Source organism: Bos mutus, chromosome 13 (genome assembly GCF_027580195.1).
Source record: "Bos mutus isolate GX-2022 chromosome 13, NWIPB_WYAK_1.1, whole genome shotgun sequence".
NCBI classification, from domain to species: domain Eukaryota; kingdom Metazoa; phylum Chordata; class Mammalia; order Artiodactyla; family Bovidae; genus Bos; species Bos mutus.
In genome coordinates, this window is record NC_091629.1 from 14,612,578 (window position 1) to 14,630,503 (window position 17,926).

Consider the following 17,926-nt stretch of genomic DNA (forward strand, 5'->3'; position numbering starts at 1 on the left):
CTCCATGAGCACATATCTTTGCAATTATTTATTTATATATCAACAGATATTCACTGAATGCCTACTGTTAAGCAAACTACATTTCATAGCATTGGAGAATTAAACTCTGTGTGGATAAGCGAAAACTTGTATTCTGATTCCCTTCTCCCTTACCTGGGCAGAGAAGGTTGGACTAAAAAGCATTCTTAGATTTTGTCAAATAAAAGAATGAACGATACCCTAAAAGCAACAACTTTGGTGGAAATACAGTATAATGAATGCTGACAAGGAACCAGGAGATTTGGGGGAAATTATTCATTTTTGTGTCTCAAATTCCTCAACTCTAAAATGGAAATTAAAAAAGAATTGCGTTGCCAGTGTGGATTATCTGAATTAATACATCTAAGGTATTGTTCTGAGGGACAGTGAGTGGCACAAAAGTAATTCACTCTGTCATTACCTGGCACAGCTACTGCCCGGGTCTACATCTGAATCTGCCACTTGTATGACGTGTGATCTTAGGTAAAACACTTCTTTTTTGGAGCTACAGTATTTCAAGCTTAAAAAATTTTGATTAACTTTAAATGAATACCTGCATGCTAAGTTCGGAGAAGGCAATGGCACCCCACTCCAGTACTCTTGCCTGGAAAATCCCATGGATGGAGGAGCCTGGTAGGCTGCAGTCCATGGGGTCGCTAAGAGTCGGACACGACTGAGCGACTTCACTGTCACTTTTCACTTTCATGCATTGGAGAAGGAGATGGCAACCCACTCCAGTGTTCTTGCCTGGAGAATCCCAGGGACGGGGGAGCCTGGTGGGCTGCCGTCTCTGGGGTCGCACAGAGTCGGACACGACTGAAGCGACTTAGCAGCAGCAGCAGCATGCTAAGTTGCTTCAGTTGTGTCTGACTATATGCAATGCTATGGACTGTAGCCCACCAGGTTCCTTGGTCCATGGGATTCTCCAGACAAGAATATGGAGTGGGTTGCCATGCCCTCCTCCACGGGATCTTCCTGACACAGGGTTCAACCTGCATCTCTTATGTCTCCTGAATGGCAGGCAGGTTCTTTACCATTAGTACCACATGAAAGTAAAAGTGAAAGTCACTCAGCCACGTCCAACCCTTTTCGACCCCTTGGACTATATGTAGCCTGCCAGGCTCCTCTGTCCATGGAATTCTCCAGGCAAGAATCCTGGAGTGGACAGCAGTTCCCTCCTCCAGGGATATTCCCAGCCCAGGGAATGAATCCAGTTCTCCCTCATTGCAGGCAAATTCTTTACCATCTGAGCCATCATGATTTGGAAGTCCTAAACTGAAATCAGATCAGATCAGATCAGGTCAGTTGCTCAGTCGTGTCTGACTCTTTGCGACCCCATGAATCACAGCACGCCAGGCCTCCCTGTCCATCACCAACTCCCGGAGTTCACTCAGACTCACGTCCATCGAGTCAGTGATGCCATCCAGCCATCTCATCCTCTGTCATCCCCTTCTCCTCCTGTCCCCAATCCCTCCCAGCATCACGGTCTTTTCCAATGAGTCAACTCTTCGCATGAGGTGGCCAAAGTACTGGAGCTTCAGCTTTAGCATCATTCCTTCCAATGAAATCCCAGGGCTTTTCTCCTTCAGAATGGACTGTTTGGATCTATAGTACTAAGCAATTATTCTTTGCCAGAGAGCCTTCTAAGCTCTGGAAGTAAGGAAGTGAATAAGATATTTAAGATCCCTGCCCTCATAAGCTTGTGCTTTAAAGAGGAAAACATAAAAAGCAATAAGCGCATAAGCAACAAAATGCTTTCTTAACATGAAACGTGCACAAGCCCAGAGTGAGGCAATGGGGAGCAGTGGCGGGCAGAGTCGGCGGCTTCAGCTTTCAAGCCCAGAGTGAGGCAATGGGGAGCAGTGGTGGGCAGAGTCGGCGGCTTCAGCTTTCTACAGGAAAGATCGAGGCAATGGGGAGCAGTGGTGGGCAGAGTCGGCGGCTTCAGCTTTCTACAGGAAAGATCGCTCTTCAAGGCCAAGGAATTTGTATCAAGCAAATGACACACTGATGCCAGTCATGCAAAATCTGGGCAACGACCTTTCCATCCAAAGAAACAGGAGATGCAAAGCGCAAGCCAGCAGGTATTTGGGAAAGAGACCCAACTTCTGAGGCAGGTTTAAATTCTCCTCATTTTTCTTCCACTTTTTATTTTTAACATGTGGACAGTTGTAAGCTCCTTGTGGTATTTTTAAAGACAGAGTGATAAAACAAAAGAAAAAAAAACCCAGTGTGATGTTTCAGATATAGTAAGCACTCAATGTATCTTTGTTCCCTTCCCCTAAGCTGAGCCAACATTAAGGACTCAGCCTCTAACACCCATACATCTTGCAGAGAACAGGCAGTGATGTGCTTTTGATTTTGTGAGCACCACTTATTAACATGCTAGGAGGGACGCTAAATGACTGGAATCTCTTAGCGATTTGTCTTTCCAACCCCATTCTGATTTAAAGGTTTAATTCCCAACCCTGTCATCATCCAGACTTTAAAGCTTCATGCTTAAACTGGCACAAAGTCAAGACATGCTTCTAAAAAATGAATCGGTACCAGAGATAATAAAATTAGATGTCAGTGCATTAAACCTTTTTCTCCCCATGGCTGGCCATCACAAAATATCATAAAATCTGTCATAATAAAGGGCAATACCCTTTAAATAGGGTGGTGGGGCATAGGAGGATGGAGATGATTTACATTCTCTCAGCCAAGGAGAAGGTAAGTTGCTCTTTTGACGACACCCAACTTTCAATGTTTATAAACAGGTGACACTGATATGGAGGGAGACTGCCTGCTCGGGGCGCAAAGGAGTTAATTAACTGCTGAAAAGAACCGAACAATTACATGGCTATTCCACACTGTTCTGTGATCTAGGAAGAACAAATACTTCATCTGTAGAGCTCAAAAAATTCATCCTCTATATTTCCATTAATCTCCATACATTTCAGCACCTCTTAAAAAGTTACACTGAGTATTCCAAATTATAGCACCAGTTTCGAAGTGCCCCAAGACAGGTGATAAAATTCTGTTAGTGCTTTGGTTACAATTAGGCTGAAAACAGTAAGCAAGCCTGTGTGTGCTCAGTCGAGTCCAACTCTTGTGACCCCAGGGACTGTAGCCCGCCAGGATCCTCTGTCCATGGGATTTTTCAGGCAAGAGTACCAGAGTGGGTTGCCATTTCCTCCTCCAGGAGATCTTCCTGGCACAGGGACAGAACCCATGTGCCCTGCATCGGCAGGTGGGTTCTCCACCACTTAAGCCGCCTGATCAACAGCCTGCCTGCTAAGTCATTTCAGTCGTGTCCGACTCTGTGCAACCCCATAGACGGCAGCCCACCAGGCTCCCCTGTCCCTGGGATTCTCCAGGCAAGAACACTGCAGTGGGTTGCCATTTCCTTCTCCAATGCATGAAACCGAAAAGTGAAAGTGAAGTCGCTGAGTCTTGTCCAACTCTTAGCGACCCCATGGACTGCGGCCCACCAGGCTCCTCTGTCTATGGGATTTTCCAGGCAAGAGTGCTGGAGTGGGGTGCCATTGATCAACAGTAGTAGCAGCTATTTATTGAGTGGTAACCACATATCAGGAATCTTGTGAAAGAGCTTCACATTTGTGGCAGAGGAAGTAGTAACCACACAGCATCTCATTTGGTCTACATTTTCCAGCTTCCTTATAATTAAGCAAACTCAGAATTCCCTGGTGGTCCAGGGGTTAAAAACCCACCTGCCAGTGCAGGGAACATGCGTTCAATCCCTGGTCCAAGAAGATGCCACGTGCTGTGGAGCCACAAAACCTGTGCACCACAATTACTGAGGCCCCCACACCCCAAAATCGTGCCCCTCAACCAGAGAGCAGCTCCCGCTCACAGCTAGAGGAAAGCCCACGTGCAGCAATGAAGACTCGGCTCAGCCATAAACAAACAAACAAAACTAAAAAGAAACACTGCTGCCTTTAATGGAGATGCAGACACAGAGAACAGACTTTGGACACAGTGGGAGAGAGATGGTGGGACGGTTTGAGACAGTAGCACTGAAACGGACACGTTGCCATGTGCAGACAGCCGGGGGTGGGGGGTTGCTGCGTGACACAGGGGCGCAAAGCCCACGCTGTGTGACGGCCAGAGGGGTGGGATGTGGAGGGAGGTGGGAGGAGGTTCAAGAGAGAGGGGACGCGTGTATACCTACGGCTGATTCATGCTGATGATGTATGGCAGAAACCATCACAATATTGCAAAGTAACTATTCTCCAATTAAAACTAAAACTTTAAAAAAATTAAAAAAGAATGCTCCCTTTAAAGTAAATAATAAATAGGCAAAATCATGTGACCACTTCCAAGAATGGCTGGGGCATGGACTGCATTCAGATTAGACAGTGAACATATGCAACTCTACAGCTGTCTCCTCCTTCTCTACAGGGCAGATGACTCCTCAGCTGTCAGATCCTCCATTAGCTTGAACCCGTTAACCGCCACGTGGAGCAGAAGCCCTACAGACTGAAGTGAGCATGAGGCATAGTGGGAAAAGAAAATCTTTGTAGTCTCTGTAAGCCACTGAGGTTTGGAAGTTGTTACTGAACATAACCCAGCCTGTCCTGACAGTATCATCTCACTAAATTCCTCCAAGCAGTGCTGAGAAAGCAGTGCAATATCACTATTTTATATAAAGAAAGTGAGGTACAGCTAGTCGCCTAGCTAGTTGGCCAAAGCACAGCTACTAAGTGAAGAAGCTCAGGAATGGTCATCAGACCTGAGATGACGGAGACTCAGCCCCCTGAAAAGCGGGAAGAGTTAGTATTTGTTCCTCGTCCGCCATGGTTCAATGCTGCACTCCAATTTATAGCGCCAGTTTCGAAGCGCCCCAGAATAGGTGATGCAATTCTGCGAGTGCTTTGATTAGGATTAGGCCAATAACAGTAATAGCAGCTATTTACTGAGTGGTAAGCGCGTATCAGGAATCTTACGAAGGACCTTCACATTTGTGGCACAGGAAGTAGTGACCACCCAGTGTCTCATTTGTTCTGCATTTTCCAGCTTCCTTATAAACAATCAAAGTCACATCTCCACTTTGCTTAGTGGCTGGGGCTGGGGCATGGATCACACTCACATCAGGCAGTGAACATATGCAGCTCTACAGCTGCCCTCTCCTCCATGTTCATCCCAGAATGTAACTTCAAGCCAGTTACTCAACTTTTCTGTGTCTCACATTTTTCCAGCTAGAAGATAAAGGCAGTATTAGAATATGTTTAACCAGTTTTGTTGGGAGGATTAAAAGAGGTGATGTATGTTATTAAATTAATGCTTAGAATTGTGCCTAGCACAAAAGCTATAAGTAATATTTATCAATATTACTGCTAACCCTATCAAAAAACTAGAAAAAATTCAATTTACAAAGGAGAACTTTCTTGTATACCAGGAGCCCAAACTTCCTCCAGTTTACAAATCAGAAAACTGAGGCCCAAGGACTGTGACCCTTGTCCAAGGTCACAAAACAGAAAGAAATCTAGACCTTTCTTCACAGTCCAGTGGGTTTTCACTCACTTTGCTGACTCCAGTTCTAAAGAGGTCAACACAGGGGAAGAGCACAGAGAGGAAAACCCTTTGTCACTTTCAATCCCATCAGCACATCCTTGGTTTCTTCCTCCTCCAAAAGTGCTGATGCAAGCCTTGCTCATCATCTGAATAATGCCGTTCTCATGAGAGACAGCAGGAGGGCGGAAATCTATACTGAGTCTAATACAAAAATTATGAGTAATTGCTGCTGATCTGATGACGACACTCCCCGCTCTGTCTTCAGTGTGGTTTTCCTGACGTCTGGCGACTTTGTTGGGTGTGCTAAGATGGTGATAGTGAGGAGGAGGCAGTGGTAACTGAACATTCTAAACAAACAATTCTGTCATCCTAATGAGAGAAGAAAGGAAGAGAAGACGAGGGACAGGAAGAGAGGGAAGGAAGGAAAGAAGGAAGAGAAAACAGAGAAAGAAAGCAAGGAAGGAAGAACGAGAAGTGAGAGAAGAGGAACGTCTGCTGCTCTTCTAGTCTGATGCTGGAGACACATGTCTAGCTGCGGCTGCTGAATTGGTGCTGTGGGCATTTGAACACTTAAAAAATACCTTAAACCTTTGCTACACTTGTAGTTATAGAAGCAACATAAATTAGACACAAACTTCAGTTGCAAATACTGTGATGCTTGGAAATTGCCTGCTTTTATTTTTTCCTTTTCTGGGATTAGCTGCTCAACAGATTGCAGAGGATTTACTTGGTACTGTGGTGTTTTACCTTCTTCTTCTTTTTTTTCAAAATTAGTCCAACACCTGTTTTCTCACTTTGATATTCTATTTCCCCACGTCTGAGAGTCTTCCCTAAAACTTTCATTACACACTTGCTGTTCAGATTCCTGTAAATGAAGAGACAGCTATTTGACATCTGGAATGTTGGAGACTTTGAGCTTTGTTTTACTCCAGCTGTTCTCCCAAATGCCATACATCACTAGTGAAGTTGACATTTGGGAGGAAAATAAACTTGATTCCAAAATTATGATAACTGAGAAGTCTGGTGTATACTAGGATCTATTCTGGGAAGATATTTGAAAAATAATGAAAAATGTTCAAAACAAATTCACACAAGACCTGAGCCTTATAAAATAGAAAGAACTGACAGCTAATCTGTAGTTTAACTTAATCTTTAACTTTTCTCCCAAGTTCCCTGCTCTGGTATAAAACAAAAAGTTCCTTTATTCAAATTTAATGATTGATACATTCACCAAGTATTCATGGATCCTCTACTATTTAGGCACTCAAATAGTTCTGGCAGAGATGAAAGAAAGACAGAGCTGATCTGATCAAGCGAAGATTTCATTGTAGAGGAGGAAAGAGACAAAAAAAAGAAATCATCAAGGTAAAAGAGTTAAGTATAATGTGGGGAACACATAAACAATGGCAGGGGTTGTTGGGGCAAAAGGAAAACTCCACATGAGGGACATTTACGCGGAAACAGCGAAAAAGGACAGACCCAGGGAAGGGTGCAGGAGTAAGTATTTTAGTCTCAAGGAACAGTCTAGGCTAAGAGCCCTGAAGAGGGAGACGGGGGGAACGAGCAGGAATCAGGGATGCGGCTAAGACCCCTGAAGAGGGAGACGGGGGGACGAGCATGAATCAGGGATGCGGCTAAGAGCCCTGAAGAGGGAGACGGGGGGACGAGCAGGAATCAGGGATGCGGCCGTCACTGTACTTATTATCCTATACTTATCCCACCACTAAACTGTTACGTGTATCATGTTATACTACTATACCTGCTATACGACTCTATTTAGTGTATCTATTATACTGTTTATTATACTACATTTATAATACTTTTACTATGCTTAGTATATTCCACCTATTATAGTATACTCTGCAGACAGCTCCCCATCTCTATTAATTTATCAGGAGCTGCACATGAGTTCAAGTCAGAATTGACTTCCTGGTTCTTTATAGAATTGAGGTTTATATTCTAGAGATTACAGGTCAATAATGCGTTTACTCCTTGTGCAAACATCTCTGAGTCTGTGCTCTGCACCAGATCCTGGAGCAGTTTTGCTCATAGCTGTGTGCATAGATATTTATGAGATGTTTTAAAATAAGATTTAACGAATGTCTCCTATGCTTAAGCCATGTGCTAATCACTTTGTACGCATGATTTCAATGAATCCTGTGACGTAGATATCATAATTATCCTCCTATAACCTGGAGCAGGAATTGGCAACCCTCTCCAGTATTCTTCCCTGGAGAAGTCCATGGACAGAGGAGCCTGGCGAGCTACATACAGTCCATGGGATCACAAAGAGCTGGACATGACTCAGCACACACTCAACCTGTGTGCAAACTTAGAGTGAGGTTAAATAATTTGGATAACATCTCACATCTACACTAAAACACTATGTTTAAATATGATACATTTTATCCTCTTAACCAGGAATTAGCTTGAAGTTCTGCCTCTTTTCATAGAACTTTCATTTGCTCTCTTATTGTTGATCCCTTGCCAATATCCTTTGGTAATGACAGCATTCTGCCTAATTTCTTAAATAAAAATATAAAATAAAAAATGTTACAAGGTCATTTGAGTTATCGCACACAGTGCTCGGAGGCCATCCTATCCAGCATATATAAAACACATCCCTAGAAACGTGTAACGGGTAAAATCGTGCCTGATTTGTCAGAAACCAGCTCCACTGTGTCAGGGGTGATCACAATACTGAGGAGGCCACGAGCAGCCCCAGGACATGGCATCTTTCTTCCCTGGGCTCAGCAGGATGCAGCGTTTCCCTGAGAAGGAGAAGGCTAACTGCTCACTTTGTGGTAAATGCTGAAAAGGAAGCTTCACAATGGTAATCACGGCTACCTTCAAGTATAGGGCATTTTCCTACAGGAAAAAAAAAAAAAAGCCATATAGAGAGAACAGCAGCTGGACGGACTGACAGACGGATGAAAGGCACGTGTGCAGGGAGCTAAGCCCGAGGGGCCTGCAGACCCAGCACGTCCTTCTGGATGACGGCCTTGAGTGAGGGCCACACAGGGAGACGAGACCGTGCCCAGGGCGGCTGGAGGGTCACCTGCCAGGCCCGCCGGCGTCCCCGCCATCAACCGCAGCCGATTCGGGTGCCAAAGACGCAGAGGAGGAAGTGGTGCACGGCAGATGTCACGCTCTTTTTGATAATACTGTTATTAATAATAAAAATTTTTAACACCTTACAATGTGTCAGGGACTTCACACACATAGATTTATTTATCTAATGCTTAAAACTATACCATGAGGTAGGGTTGACTATGTTTTTCCATCTCATGAGTTAGTAATTAAAACTGAAACTACCTAATTTCAGCCTAAAAGGACACTTGTGAAAATATTACATATTAACTCACAGAACTGAAGGTAAAGCTGGGTGACCAGGTCTTTGGGAGGTTAGTTCATCAGTCAAGAATTCATCAACAGTCTCTTCTGTATCTTTCTTGCCACTGAAATGACTCAGTTCAACCCACTTTTCCTGTCTGTTTCTGTGCTTCATTCTCAGATTCCCAGAGCATGAGTCTCAGTGGCTTAGCCTGAATCCCCCGCCCTCCTTGGCACAGGTGGACTCGTTAACAGCCTTCCCAAGACCTCCTGTTACATGAAGGAGTGAAAGCGAAAGTCGCTTAGTTGTGTCTGACTCGTTGCGACCCCATGGACTATCCAGTTTTTGGAATTCTCTAGGCAAGAACACTGGAGGGGGTAGCCTTTCCTTTTTCCAGGGGATCTTCCCAACCCAGGGATCGAACCCAGGGCTCCCGCACTGCAGGCAGATTCTTTATCAGCTGAGCCACAAGAGAAGCCCAAGAATACTGGAGTGGGTAGCCTATCCCTTCTCCAGTGGATCTTCCCAACCTAGGAATGAAACCGCGGTCTCTGGTATTACAGGCGGATTCTTTACCAACCGAGCTATCAGGGAAGCTGAGCTGCAAGGGAAGCCCAAGAATACTGGAGTGGGTAGCCTATCCCTTCTCCAGTGGATCTTCCAGACCCAGGAATCTAACTGGGGTCTCCTGCATTGCAGGTGGATTCTTTACCAACTGAGCTACCAGGGAAGCCCATAGTAAGGAGTAGTTACCCTAATGCAAAGACACAATTACCCAAACAATAGAGAGGAAACAAGGGAAAGGAAATACAAGAAGACATGCTAACTACACCAAAAGAAGACCTGTTTGAATTAAAGAAACTGAAACATAAGCATTGTTTCATCTTGGTACTGTCCCACAGGTGGTAGGCAGCTGGCACGGGAATTAAACTCACCTCTGTCTGATTTTAGAAATAATCGTGCTTCACCTGTAAATACACAGTGTTTCCTATATCCGGCTGCACCCACATGACTGTTTCATGGCAGCCTGGATTTTCTAAAGACGGCTCTGAGCTCCGCATGTGTGTGTGCACACGTGTGCGTGTGTGTGTGCTTCATGGCACACGTTCTTCCTACAGCGTGACTAACTCTCTTCCAAACGAGCGTCAGAGGATAGTTCCTTCCCCTTGAATTTCTCAGGGGCTTGTTCCCGCTCTGACCAACAGACTGTGATGGAAGCGATGCTACGTGCCTTCTGGGGACACAGCCTCTTTGTGGCCCTCTCTGTTGCTCCGTCTCTGTCTGTCTTTCCTCTTTCTCTCTCCTTCCATTTTCCCCGCTCCTTCCCCTCGTCTCTCTCTGCCTGTATGTTTCTGGCATTCTCTCTTCCTTTGTCTCTTCGTCTCTCTTTTTCTCTCACTCTCTCTCTCCTTCCCTCTTCTTGGAGTGCCTGCCCTCACAAACCTATTGTCACGGCAGTGAGGAGTTTGGGACACATGGAGAGGTCACTGTGCACGTTTCAGTTGAATTTATCCAGCACCACTGGATACGTGAGTGAGCGAGCCCTCTGCTGACACTGAGTGCAGTGGAGACAAGCCATGTCCACTGAGCCTGGCCTAAAGTGAGGATTCTCCAGCAAAACAAATGCTCTCATTATCTGAAGCCTCGGAGTTTTGAGGTCGTTTGATTCAGCTGCAGGAACTGGAACACACGTGGCAGGAAGGAGTGGGGCACTGCTGTTGAGCACCTGTGGAAACGGCCTTGAGACACGGCAGTGAGGGGAGCCTGGGGTGTTGTGAAGAGGCTGTCAGTGGACACTGGCCATGTCTCAGTGGGATGTCCGTGAGAGGTAGGAATGAGACATGCAAATAAAATGAAGAAAATAACATTGGAAGATAGAGAAAAGGGGATCCTTGCTAGTCACAGAAAAAATAATTGTCCTGCCTGTGTTGATGTAGAAAATGGAAAATGCACACAAGAAGCTGGACAGCCCAGCTAAAGGGCCTGCCCAGCAGATGACTGCAGGTGCCCACTGCTTCTACCCACAGCCGTCAGCAGAACACGAAAGAGCAGAGATCAGCCCAAGAGAAGAATGCTATAAAGACACCAGAAATGTTTGAGTTCAAAAACAGCAAATTATTTCCCAGTTCCAGTCTGCTTATATGGAAAACAATGCTAAAACTTAAAGGAAAAATAAATAAATAAAAAAGAAATGACTGACTTCTGGGGAAAGATAAATCCAAGACACTGGCAAAAACAGGTCTAAAGATGAAGCTAAGAATGCAATCATCAAACCCTTTAAGACCTCTGAAGGATTTAAGAAGGTACCCAAAATAAACAGACGCCTTGAAAGCATGCCTTTCAGATTATCTCCATTAAACAAAGGACTTTTAAGAGTCAGAGTGGTGTGTTCCCACCACAGTCTCACAGGAAGCTCAGGTTACAATAGAACTGGGCTTATCTTGATGAGATTTGTAAGGGTGGAGTTTTTACTAATAGAGTGTACCAGAATTTGAAGGACGTTCAGAGACTTTTAATGAAAACAGCATTTGCAAGACCACTACTGGGTAAGGCTAAAAGTGACAGAGACAGGACAAAACAAGACGATCATTAGGAGCAACAAACGCCTAACTGGAGAAGGCAGTGGCACCCCCTCCAGTACTCTTGCCTGGAAAATCCCATGGACGGAGGAGCCTGGTAGGCTGCAGTCCATGGGGTCATGAAGAGTCAGACATGACTGAGCGACTTCACTTTCACTTTTCACTTTCATGCATTGGAGAGGGAAATGGCAACCCACTCCAGTGTTCTTGCCTGGATAATCCCAGGGACAGCGGAGCCTGGTGGGCTGCCATCCATGGGGTTGCACAGAGTCAGACACGACTGAAGTAACTTAGCAGCAGCAGCAAACTCCTAATTATCCTTTTCTATAAGCACAAAGCAGTCAAAGTAAACTATCAATCCACAGTTCAGTTCAGTTCAGTTCAGTCGCTCAGTCGTGTCCGACTCTTTGCCACCCCAGGAATCGCAGCAAGCCAGGCCTCCCTGTCCATCACCAACTCCCGGAGTCCACCCAAACCCATGTCCATTGAGTCGGTGATGCCATACAACCATCTCATTCTCTGTCATCCCCTTCTCCTCCTGCCCTCAGTCTTTCCCAGCATCAGGGTCTTTTCCAGTGAGTCAGCTCTTCACATCGGGTAGGCAAAGTATTGGAGTTTCAGCTTCACCATCAGTCCTTCCAATGAACACCCAGGACTGATCTCCTTTAGGATGGAGTGGTTGGATCTCCTTGCAGTCCAAGGGACTTTCAAGAGTCTTGTCCAACACAATAGTTCAAAAGCATCAATTCTTTTGCAGTCAGCTTTCTTTATAGTCCAACTCTCACATCCATACATGACCACTGGAAAAACCATAGCCTTGACTAGACAAGTGCTAGATATTTCTTATGTAAAGAAAAAGACACTCATCCTGAGAAATCAAGTGTCTTCAAGGAGAATCCAAGAGTCATGTCAAGTTGTTTCCAGGCAGTGGAATTATATGTCCAACAGTTCAGTTCAGTCACTCAGTCGTCTCTGACTCTTTGCGACCCCATGAATCGCAGCACGCCAGGCCTCCCTGTCCTTCACCAACTCCCAGAGTTCACCCAGACTCACATCCATCAGGTCAGTGATGCCATCCAGCCATCTCATCCTCTGTCGTCCCCTTCTCTTCTTGCTCCCAATCCCTCCCAGCATCAGAGTCTTTTCCAATGAGTCAACTCTTCACATGAGGTGGCCAAAGTACTGGAGTTTCAGCTTTAGCATCATTCCTCCCAAAGAAATCCCAGGGCTTTTCTCCTTCAGAATCGACTGGTTGGATCTCCTTGCAGTCCAAGGGACTCTCAAGAGTCTTCTCCAACACCACAGTTCAAAAGCATCAATTCTCTGGTGCTCAGCCTTCTTCACAGTCCAACTCTCACATCCATACATGACCACAGGAAAAACCATAGCCTTGACTAGATGAACCTTTGTTGGCAAAGTAATGTCTCTGCTTTTGAATATGCTATCTAGGTTGGTCATAACTTTCCTTCCAAGGAGTAAGCATCTTTTAATTTCATGGCTGCAGTCACCATCTGCAGTGATTTTGGAGCCCAGAAAAATAAAGTCTGACACTGTTTCCACTGTTTCCCCATCTATTTCCCATGAAGTGATGGGACCAGATGCCATGATCTTCGTTTTCTGAATGTTGAGCTTTAAGCCAACTTTTTCACTCTCCACTTTCACTTTCATCAAGAGGCTTTTGAGTTCCTCTTCATTTTCTGCCATAAGGGTGGTGTCATCTGCATATCTGAGGTTATTGATATTTCTCCTGGTAATCTTGATTCCAGCTTGTGCTTCTTCCAGTCCAGCGTTTCTCATGATGTACTCTGCATATAAGTTAAATAAGCAGGGTGACAATATACAGCCTTGACGTACTCCTTTTCCTATTTGGAACCAGTCTGTTGTTCCATGTCCAGTTCTAACTGTTGCTTCCTGACCTGCATACAAATTTCTCAAGAGGCAGGTCAGGTGGTCTGGTATTCCCATCTCTTTCAGAATTGTCCACAGTTTATTGTGATCCACACAGTCAAAGGCTTTGGCATAGTCAAGAAAGCAGAAATAGATGATTTTCTGGAACTCTCTTGCTTTTTCCATGATCCAGCGGATGTTGGCAATTTGATCTCTGGTTCTTCTGCCTTTTCTAAAACCAGCCTGAACGTCCGGAAGTTCACAGTTCACATATTGCTGAAGCCTGGCTTGGAGAATTTTGAGCATGACTTTTCTAGAGTGTGAGATGAGTGCAATTGTGCAGTGGTTTGAACATTCTTTGGCATTGCCTTTCTTTGGGACTGGAATGAAAACGGATCTTTTCCAGTCCTGTGGCCACTGCTGAGTTTTCCAAATTTGCTGGCATATTGAGTGCAGCACTTTCACAGCATCATCTTTCAGGATTTGAAATAGCTCCACTGGAATTCCATCACCTCCACTAGCTTTGTTCGTAGTGATGCTTTCTAAGGCCCACTTGACTTCACATTCCAGGATGTCTGGCTCTAGGTCAGTGATCACACCATCGTGATTATCTGGGTCATGAAGATCTTTTTTGTACAGTTCTTCTGTGTATTCTTGCCATCTCTTCTTAATATCCTCTGCTTTTTTTAGGTCCATACAATTTCTGTCCTTTATCGAGCCCATCTTTGCATGAAATGTTCCCTTGGTATCTCTAATTTTCTTGAAGAGATCTCTAGTCTTTCCCATTCTGTTGTTTTCCTCTATTTCTTTGCATTGATCGCTGAAGAAGGCTTTCTTATCTCTTCTTGCTATTCTTTGGAACTCTGCATTCAGATGCTTATATCTTTCCTTTTCTCCTTTGCTTTTCACTTCTCTTCTTTTCACAGCTATTTGTAAGGCCTCCCCAGACAGCCATTTTGCTTCTTTGCATTTCTTTTCCATGTGGATGGTCTTGATCCCTGTCTCCTGTACAATGTCACAAACCTCATTCCATAGTTCATCGGGCACTCTATCTATCAGATCTAGGCCCTTAAATCTATTTCTCATTCCACTGTATAATCATAAGGGATTTGATTTAGGTCATACCTGAATGGTCTATTGGTTTTCCCTACTTTCTTCAATTTAAGTCTGAATTTGGCAATAAGGAGTTCATGATCTGAGCCACAGTCAGCTCCTAGTCTTGTTTTTGCTGACTATATAGAGCAAATATATATGTCCATCATATATATATGTCCATCACAGACTACCAATACATCCTACCTAGATTTCAAACTCATTACGGACCTTTCCTGTCTTCCTTCTATTCTGAGGACCTGCAGCTGCTATTCTCTGTGGATCACACCAGTTTACACTTGGCTTATGGGGGCTGGATGGTGAATTCTCTCTTTAGTGTACCTAGTGATTTTTAGGTAATGACTAGTGTATTCAATAATTTTTCCTATTACATCAAGATTGTGTGCTCTGTTGCACAGTCATGTCTGAGTCTTTGCAACCCTTTAGACTGTAGCCCATTAGAGCCCTCTTCCCACGGGATTCTCAAGCCAAGAGCACTGGAGTGGGTGATGTTTCCTCCTCAGGGGGTCTTCCCAATCCAGGGATCCAACCCACGTCACCTGTGTGTCCTGGGATGGCAGGTAGACTCTTTACCATGGAGCCATCAGGGAAGTTCCTGATCTCTATTCAAAATGTATCAAAGCTTCGGCTACTCAGACAGCAGACTGAAAGAGAAATTAACATGCACAATTATTATTTGGAGTTCTCAGAGGATCCAAACATGTAGAAGGAAAGGAAGAAAGCAGGACTGGTGGAGGAAGAAGAGTAGCTGCAAGACGGTGTCAACAGAAGCCACAAAGTTACAAGGAGCTCAAAAACTAGATGAGCCTTCAGAATCATTTCATGTTGCACAAAACGACTGAGCTTTGTGTCAAGGGTTACTGGATGAGTACATCTCAGAAAGCAGACATGACTTCAAGCAGAGGCAGCTCCTGACCAGGATGGCTGCAGAAATCTGCACTTCTCATCCCATCCTGAAGGGAGAGCTAAGCAGAGCTCATAACATCTACAACTACGGAAACATGAGGCTGGAGTTGTGGCCGCCATCTTGACAGGACGAACAAAGAAAAGAGGATGAAAACGGGGTGTGTGTGTGCGTGTGTGTCTGCGCTCAGTCATGTCTGACTCTTTGGGACCCCATGGACTGTAGCCCACCAGGCTCTTCCATCCACTGAATTTTCCAGGCAAGGATACTGGAGTAGGTTGCCATTTCCTTCATGAAGACCACATACGAAGCAGAAAGACAGAAGGATCTTAGGACATTGATGATGCTATGGGGTTATTTCATCAATCCAGGGTTGACCTTCTGTAGACTTATTATTATGTCCTAAAAACAACTTCCTGTTTGCTTAAACCACTATATACATAACCTTGATATATTGTTATCATTTGTTAGAAATGCAGGTATAATAATCTGAACAAAAACTGTGAATGCATTTTCCATTATTCTAACTTATTTCCTAAGACCCACACTATATGTTTCCCCTTGTAGGGAACAGTTGTTTATTACTATTATTTCTTTAAGAAGTCTCAAAGTCCTCAAAGATTTGAGTCCTCAGAGATTTCTTCTCACTGTGACTGCCGGGTAGCACTCATGATACGCTTTGTTCATGCAAAAAAAAAAAAATAGTTTTCGTTTCTTCTTGTATTTTTCCTGTGCTCAGGTCTGGGTTGTGTGATCACCTCATGTGTGTCACAGGCCTTCCCCAGTCCCTCCATGCTAAACCATTTAAGAATAAGCTTTATATCAGACTACATTTGTATCCTCCCCAGTTTGAATGCATGGAAATATAGGCCAGATAAATGTGACTGATCAATACTTGCTGACACGAATGAGAGCTCTAACAACACAATTATAAATATATGTTAGGTCTCCAACAACATGATAAACTAGTAAGGCACTCTGTCTCTTAGGACAAGCAGAATAAAAGTGCTAAAAATAAGGTTGCTCAACACCCCAGCAATTCATTTCATGGCAAGCCTGCTGTACTTGAGGACACCACTCTCCTCTCCCAAAGCATCAACATTCAACTTGAATATTGAGCTTTGTTTTAAATGCCCTTTGGAGCATAAGGGAATCAAAAGCAATGACCTGATATGCTCCGTAAAGGACCAGTGCACAGTTCTCATCAATAGTAAATAATGCACGACAGCAAGGAGTCGGGGGCTCACACACATCCTACATATTTATTAAGAGCGGCCACTCTGAGAGGGTCCAAAGACCTTGAGAAAGTGTCCTGGGCATGCTTTTTCTCATCTGCTCCTTTTCAACAACTCACCACATTAACTGAGCACCAGAATCTTAAGTGAGAAGGCATAAGAAGGTGAAGAGAAGGGCACATATGTCAATTCAGGGGCAGTCTGATGCCAAATAGCACATAACTTTTGATTATATCCTTATCAGCTGCAGCAAAACAATATTCTTCATCAAAAAGCCACTTTCCAATTTTATTAGCCCAGTTCTGTAGAAAAATAAGCTGAATCAACACTTTCAGGCTAAAGGATTTATTGGGAAGTAGGGTCTCAGAGGAACAAGCGAGGTTGGAAGGAAGAAACGCAGGGAGGAAGAGAAAGTAAATACAAATTAGCAAGTGGGTTTTCAAGAGCAAAACCCATCAGATGTAGAAATTAAGCAAAATGGATCAGATGAGGAAATGAAGGAGTACTGTAGCTTCCCAGAATGTCTAGTCATGGTTAAAAAAAATTAAGTCCGCCACTCTTCAAGAGGTATAAATAGAATATTTAGAAATTAGTGCCTAGTTTAAGCTTATGGAAGCCTTTCTTGAGAAATTTGAGTTATGCCATAGGGCTTCTATCATATCTCAGTTGGTAAAGAATCCACCTGCAATGCAGGAGACCCCGGTTCGATTACTGGGTTGAGAAGATCCGCTGGAGAAGGGATAGGCTACCCACTCTAGTATTCATGGGCTTCTCTGGTGGCTCATCTAGTAAAGAATCCACACACAATGCTGGCTACGATCCCTGAGTTGGGAAGATCCCCCGGAGAAGCGAAAGGCTACACACTCCAGTATTCTGGCCTGGAGAATTTCATGGACTACAGTCCATGGAGTTACAAAGAGTCGGACACGACTGAGCGACTTTCAAATTCACTTTCACTTCACTTTCAACAGGAGAAGAAAGTAGTGATAAATCTAGGAGCGGAGCAATAAACCAGGAAGAATGTCATTTTTCTCTGAATTCTGGTACTTAATATGAAAACCTTGAACTCCTACTGAAGAATAACAATTAGATATATATGATATATAGATAGAGAGAGAAATTACTATTTAATTCAGATGACCATTACATCCACTACTGCGGGCAATACTCCCTTGGGAGAATGCAGCAGCCATGGTAGTCAACAGGAGAGTCTCAAGTGCAGCACTCGGATGAGTCTGAAGAATGACAGAATGGCCTCGGTTCATTTCCAGGCAAACCATTCAGTATCACAATAACCCAAGCCTATGCCCCGACCAGTAACGCTGAAGAAGGTGAAGCT